Source organism: Lichenostomus cassidix, chromosome 1, assembly GCF_008360975.1.
Source record: "Lichenostomus cassidix isolate B80296 chromosome 1, HeHo_3.0, whole genome shotgun sequence".
In the NCBI taxonomy this organism is placed as follows: Eukaryota; Metazoa; Chordata; class Aves; order Passeriformes; family Meliphagidae; genus Lichenostomus; species Lichenostomus cassidix.
In genome coordinates, this window is record NC_139479.1 from 7981599 (window position 1) to 7989411 (window position 7813).

The following is a 7813-nucleotide window of genomic DNA, read 5'->3' on the forward strand; positions in this document are numbered from 1 at the left end:
ATGGCTTTTTTTGCAAAACCTCTGTAGGTTCCTCAGCTGAAGAGATTACTTTTCTATGAAATATCCGACCCTGGTTGAGATACATAGGAAACTGTGGAATTGATATTTTTAAAATTATTTTTAAAAGGGGGGGCATTCAAATTTCTCCTTTCTACACAGAAGACTTCAGGGTTAGGTCTGTTCTGGTTCTGTGAGGGCTGGGAGTGGGCCAGGGTCACCCCGAGGCCAAGCCCCTGTCAGGGCTGGAGCTGGTGTGAGCGTTACAGGTAGTGATATCTCACATGTTTGGGTAAAATTCCACATTATTTACACAATTCAGGCAGTGGATTCATTTTTCTGTGAGAACTATTACTAGCCTTGTATCCTTTCTGTGGATTTTTTTTTTCCCCAGTGTGTTTGACATGCTCTCTTTTTACATCCATATCTCTCTGGTCCACATGGCAGATTTGCAGGTTGTCAGTCTGCTTTTAATGGCAAGCCCTGAAATCTCCTAAGTCAGTTTCTCTGACTTAAATGATCCTGTGAGGAGGAAACAGTGAGAAATCCTGCCATTCTGAGGCAAGCAACTGATCTCTGGTGTATGTCTTCAGTGTCTTTGACTAATGTAGTATTTTGACGCTCAGAAGAAACTTGGTGTAACAAGAATACCAACAAATCTGTACATCTGTTATTTAGGAATGTCTGTTCTGTTACAAGTTTATCTTGCTTTGTTTTGTTTTTTTCTGAGAGCCTTTAGTTGTCATCTTCAGGACATTTATGAAACTTGAGCATTTTTTCAGTACTAAACTGATTTGTGGACAACTAAAATTCATAGAGCTGGCTATTAAAAGATAATATCCTAATTATGTTGAGTGAACCCTGACCTCAGTAATTTGAGGCTGTCTGCCAGCGTTGCTTGCTGCAGCTGGTCGTTCCTGCCAGATGTTGTTCATCAGTCCTACATACCAGCCTGCCCTTAACGAAAGGGACCCTGAGTGTGGCCATCCTTAGGTAATGTAGCTGCACCAAAGACAGCACAACTTCACATTTCCCTGCTTAGCCCTGCAGCTTCCCAGCATGCTCTGTCCTGATGTCAGGAGGCTGGGGCTACATCTGCCACTGCATTTCCAGGAGCTGAAGGAAACAAGACATCATCATCCTTCTTGCTGAGGACCCTGGTGCTGGTCTACCTTTTGTAAAACCTGCAAGTTTGCCATGCACATGTTCCTGTTCTTTCCAAACAGGTTTCTTTTAGGGTGCCATTTTAGGTGCTTCAGTCACCTCTGCTGTTTCTGGTAGTGGCAGTGGATTTTCCATAGCCCTCTTCCCTCTCCTGAAAAGCAGGGTATAATTCTGGAAACATGGCCTCAGTGTGCTGATGTCATTAAGTTTGTTTAAGTTATTATATTGGTGTTGCCAGGTGTCCTTTTGCCTTAAACCACCACTTAGGGTTCCAAAGGTGGAGGAAATTGAATATTATTTCGATATCTTTTTATTTGCTTACTTTCTAGTTTGGGCTGTTTGAAGTTTCTGAGCACTGTCTTCGGCACTATGGCTACATATATATATGTGTGTGTGTGTATATTCTATGGTTCCTTACATGTTAATATATGAAGAATCACAAATATGATTCTATTCTATGAATTATTGTTCTATGAATTGGAAAGGACTTACTAGGATGATCAAAGTTCAACTCCTGGCTCTGCCCAGGACAGCCCAAAGAATCACCCCTGAGAGCGCTGTCCAAATGATTCTTGAGCTCTGTCAGGCTGGTGCTGTGACCACTGCCCTGGGGAGCTGTTCAGTGCCCAACCACCCTCTGGGGGAAGAACCTTTTCCTGATATGAACCTAAACCTCCCCTGACACAGCTCCAGGCCATTCCCTCAGGTCCTGTCACTGTCACCACAGAGCAGAGATCAGTGTCTGCCCCTCCTCTTCCCCTCATCAGGAAGTTGTAACTGCAATGAAATTTCCCCTCAGTCTCCTCCAGGCTGAACAGACCAAGTGCCCTCAGCTGCTCCTCACACAGCTTCCCCTCAAAGCCCTTCTCCATCTTTGTAGCCTCCTTTGGCCACTCTCTAATAGCTTTATATCTTTTATATCTTTTTTACTGTGGTGCTCCAAACAGTGTGTATCATTAGTGAAACTGGATCTTCTAAGCCAATATCCTCTCAAATGACCTTGGTAACCACTCTTTCAGAAGGAAATTTGCTTACACTCTTGATTTTGATGGAAGTGAGAACATCCTCCTGATGGGGATTTGCCACTGACATGAATATTAATGAAAAAAGAGCAAGGGTTTGGAGGTACTATCTCAAATGTTCCTTTAAAATCCAATCAGCACTGTTTTATGCTGGGTCTTTGAAAAGAACTTTTGACTCTACCTTAGGATATGATTAACATTGATTATTTTAAACAAAATGAGCAAGCCGCTTCTCATAAATTGGTTTATACAATTTCTGTGCTTTTGGCTATATTAAATGCTTTTTGTCGTGAGGCTGTTTTTAGTTCCATTCTTTGTAAATAAATTAAATTCTTATCTCCTGAATCTTGACAACACTTGCTTACTTTTTCCTTCAATTATTAGTTTGGTATTAAAATTGAAGTTCCTTTACATCTTTCTGAATCTTGTGTTTCACCTGTTTTTCTGTTGTCTTTGCTCAGTTTTTGACCTCTTGACTGCCTGACTTCCTCTGGAGTTGTTCCTTCAGCTGTTCCTCACTGGTGTAATGCCTGCTTTTTCTCCTTTATGCTATCCTTGCAAAGCACTACTAAAGCATGAGTCATCCTGGAGTCCTTAAAGTCCCTATTTATTTCAAAGAAGGGTGTTTGCTGCCAGCTTAGGGTTTATAGTATTTCTGTGTTGTTTCTGACACTCTGTGACTCCACTAACTAAAGAGCAGGAGGAGATCACAGTCAGTAACATCACATTTTTCCACTCCCCTTCTGTTTTCTAGGAACTTCTTGGAGAGTTTCCTATGGATTACAGGCAGCTCTTGATGCTAGTTTTCAAGTGTTGGTGTAGAGTCACTTGAAGCTGAGATTTTTTTCACAGGGAGCCTTTCTTTTAGTCTCCCCATAAAATCTCAAAAACCTTTTTAAAATGGCAGAGCTTCAGAAATAACATGTGCCTCAAGGATTAAAAACCCCAGTGTATCTGGTACTGTAGCATTAAAAGTCAGAAACTGAGATGTGCCAGTTTCCAATGTCAGCATTTAAAAAAAAAAAATTCTTCCATCTGCCACCAGTTCAGGATAGATCAGGATTAGTTTTCTGTCTCCTCCTTTGGAAAATTATCCCAAAGTGACCTGGAACTTGTCATTAAGGAGACTTTCCCCTTAAATGGTCTTTACTTAATTAAACATTTACTAGTAGTTCAACCTCTTTTCAGTCCCTTATTGGCCTTCTGTAGGTGATCTCCTGTTTCTCTGTCTTTTCAGCATGCTCCTAAAGTGCAAGCCTATGCTGGAGATTCTAAATATTTTAAGGGAAAAAAACCCATAGGGAAGTATGTTCACAGGAATTATTTCTCTGTATCTTGGCTTTGCCAGCTTGCATTGTCATGGTTTAGGAATGGCACCCCCAATTTAGAGGCTCAACCCTAATTTAGTGACCCAACCCCACCTGAGACTCTCCCAAACAAGATGCCACTCACTTGTCCCCCCCTCTTCCCTTCCCCTCCTTCTTCCTGCCCCAGGGAAGGAGTTGAGAATTGGAGGCACAGAAAGGTGAAAATTGCAGATTGAGATAAGAACAATTTACTGGAAACAGCAATAAGATAAGAAAGGGAACAGTAACAGCAGCAATATTAAAACAAGAAGTATACAAAAAGAAGGTGATTTGCATGCAAAAATGCTCACCGTGGACCCTGACAATGAACAAGGGCTGATGGGTTCCCTACCCTGCCATGCTTTTTTTTCTGCCTGAAGCTACACCCTGCTGCCTCGAAGTGAGAGTTCCTTATTCCTCACCCCAGCAATGAGGTGTGTGGTATGGAATGAGAACTCAGACACCCACATGGCTCCAGCCCTGCCCTCTCATGGCCACTGCAAAAACCAGCCTTTGCAGAGCCTCCTGTAGTTTGCCAGACACAGAGTGCAAATTCTTCTACATCAAGAAGACATTCTTCTATATCCATGGACAACCCCATAGCTGATGTAAATATTGAAGGCTTAACCAGAGTTTAAGTGTAGCAGGAAAGCACAGACACATCTGCGTTCAGGATACAAATTTATTTTGCAGTATGCAGCAATGTAGCTGCGTTTTGTGTAGATGTAATGCAGTGTTTACCTTCCTTAAACATCGATTAAAGAATGTACATTTTGTTTAGCTGAAGTGATTTGCATTTTAGTGTTCATGACATTTTTTATCCATTCTCTGGTAACGGCCTGTGACAGTTTCTGATCATAAAGAGAGATGATGCCACTAATTTTTTTAGCATTATTTATTGAAGAATGCCTTAAGCAAAAAACTTTGAATTCGTCATGGCCTGAACAAAGGAAACATTTTTGTCCAACCTTCTCCCTGTTAGTCCCCTGCTGGCATAACTAGGTGCCTTTCCAACTGATCAGTGACTTCTTTTGTTTGCCTGTCTTTTTGGAGTTCTTATTTTGCTTTGCTGTATTTCGCTTTATTGAAAGGTCCTTATTCAGGGGGAACCCTTTAAAAGGGAAGAGAGAGGCTTTTGGGCCCTCCCTTGACACCTTAAAAAATCAGGGAACCTAACCTCTTCCTTTTTCTCTGCACCCAGTTATTTAAAACTTTGATTGGGCAATGAGCCAAAACAAACAAAAACCAACTCACTGGTGAGGCTGAAAATCAGTATATTTGAGGGCACTATTCATGCATGTAATGTTCAGATTTTTCTCTTAGAGCCAAGCTCTTAGCTTGAGCCCATCTTCTTGATGAATCATTGTGGCACCTTGGGGCTCATACTGCTCAGCAACCAAGGGAAAATGGCTTATGTGGGAAACATGGAACAGCACAGGAGATGACTGGTATTTCTCTTGAAGTTGTACCACTGTCAACTCCCAAGTGTATTTTTATTGGCCTGTTGAGCTTATTTTTTTTCCCCACAGTAATCAACACTTCATTTCAATAGCAGAGGCCTTTCATCCATATATTCCACTTTTTTTGGGTCTAGATTATCTTTAATTTTCTGTTGAAAACCCAATATTTAGATATATGTACATGTGATAATTTGAAATTAAATTAAATCCTCACTTCCCGTTGAATCACTCAAAATGTCACATCACGAGAGCAATTCAGGGCAAACCAAAATTTTCAGAATTAGGATTCTGGAATTTTTCTTTAAAATTTCCAGAATTAGTATTCTAGAAATGCCTCATTTGTTTTCACTGAATATAAGGACACAATTTTCATGAAGGATATTATTTTATTTTTTTTTTACAGCTTCAAGTGAATAGTATTTAAAAAACAGCTGCCCAAGACCTTTGGTCATTTAAGTGTGTATACTACTTGTTCTAACACTAAACACATGATTACAGAAAAAGCAAATGCATTTGCAATGGAGCAAAGTATCCAGGAGCAGCCTGGGAGTGCACTAAGGTTCCTGGATCATATAGATGTGTTGGCAAAGGGATTTGTAGCTTCTTGTTATGTCTGCCAGCTTTCCTTTGACTGCAGCTGTGTTACAGGACTTCTGCCTGCATTGAGTCAGAGCCACTTGAGCCACTTCCACTTTTACTGCCAGTCTGGAGTGGGAAAACTAAACCAAAATCAGTGGTGGAAAGTGTTTTGCTTTGGTTTTGCTGTATCTAAGATATCTACAAGTGCCCATAAAAGGAAGCAGAGTTCAGTTGTATTTTTGCAGAGCTTTTCTGGACTAGCACTAACTTGTGTATCCATGCAGTTTCCATCCTACCACTGAGTTTTCTGAGAATAAATTGCGTGGTCATGGCTACCTGCTCTGGATATGGGACTTCATTGAAGTGGTGAAAACACCTTGAGCCAGGAGTAGTGCTTTTTTTGTTGCACGATACTTCCCAGCACGTGAAGCAAGTTTTATTTTGTCAGCTGCCTTCTATGCAAAGCAGTAGTTTTCTCAACATGTAATTAATCTGTTCGGAAACACCTTCATGGCTTGGTGTCAGCTGCAGTGTTTCTTCATAGTCACACTGGGCCACAGATGGCAAGGGAGGAGGAAAGAGATTATCTTTTGGGAAAAGAACCCATGCCTACATTTTCCTAATCAGATTCATGATTTCTGTGTAATTGGGTGGTTTTATTTCACAAAGCATAAGCTACTGCTGGCAGAGAAACTTCAGGCATCTCTGACCTCTTTTGAGCTCAATAATTTGAAGTTCTCTGTTCTTCATTTCAGTTGTGCTTTGATTATGATTGAAAGATCTGTTCTTTGATGGAATCTTGTATGAGGCATCTCTCTTGAAGCAAGTTAAAACCTGTGTGTTAAAACACGGTGTTTGCATCTTTATCAATACTGAGACACAGTGAATTAATCCTTTGTACAGCCCTGAGGGGATCTTCTTGGTATAGGATTACGTTCTGTGCCTGAAAGACTGTACACCTGCAAGGAATAGAAGCTCCAGTGGACTGGAGCTTGTGGCTGTGCATAGAAGCTCAAATCTGTGCTATACACCTGTGTATTTCCATAAATATGAGCAGGGAAATTCCTAAATATCTCTGGAAGTTGATCATTTGGGCTGCTAAACTGCACATAGGATTATTAACTTGGTTGGCACTCAGGAACATACCATGATTGTCTGGATATCCTCTGTGTCTCAGCTGAGCAAAACTCTTGCAGAATACAAAAGGGTTATTTCAGTGCTTTAAGGTCCATTCCAACCCAAACCGTTGTAAGATTCTAACATTTCTAAAACAAAACAAAATTTATATATAGAATTCTTTTTAAGTTTCGCAGACCAGATGCAACAAAACACCTGAATGTGCAGGCAGTTTTTAAACACATACTGAGATCCCACCAAAGCAAATGGTTTTTAAACATGAGTTTTGCAGAACTCTGGGGTGTAATGTTCAGGCAGTAAAGAATGAGATGAAAAACCCAGCTTTCCATTTTAACTACCATCATAAAATGAGTGCAAGTATTTTTATGCACAAAATGTGAACATAGTGACCATTTTGTGCCTTTTCTGCCCCTTCATGTGCATCTTCCAGACTTCTGAGGTCTTAGGGTGACCCTGCCATACTCCAAGAAGCTTTTCAGTTTGCTGCAGTAGAGCTAAGGTTTTAAATTCACATATTTGATATGGCACACATTTGATATGGCTTCAGGTACTGTGGAATGTAAAACTCTGAGGCAAAACATTGGAGGAACGAAATCCAGATGTTGTAGACTTATTGGTGGAAACTGGTCATTCTCTTCTTACACATGCTTCAACTGATGAACTTTTTGAATATGGGAGGAATTCCCAAGCACTTTTTCTGTTTTGTAGGATAGGTCAAATGTGAAAGGAGCTTTTTCTTTCTTCCCAATATCAAGAGTGGCCAGTGCCTGCAGACTTACAGAAGATGCTGCCTAGGTTCATTTAATTCATGTTGCTTCTGTGTGCATAAGACACAGTGTCATTATAGTTTTGAGGTGGTTTTTGTTTGGTTTTTGTTGTCTTTTTTCTTTGTTATTCTGTGAAATCTGCCATGCAGCTGAAATTGGCAATTTTCACTGTATTTTTAGGGGTTTTTTTCTGTTCTCAATTTCCTGCCAGTGTTCAAAAACTTGGAAATGTGGTGATCTTTGCACTACAGGCTGGGGGCAGAGTGGCTGGAAAGGTGCCCAGAGAAAAAGGACCTGAAGGTGCTGGGCAGCAGTGGCTGAATGTGAGCTCAGGTGTGTCC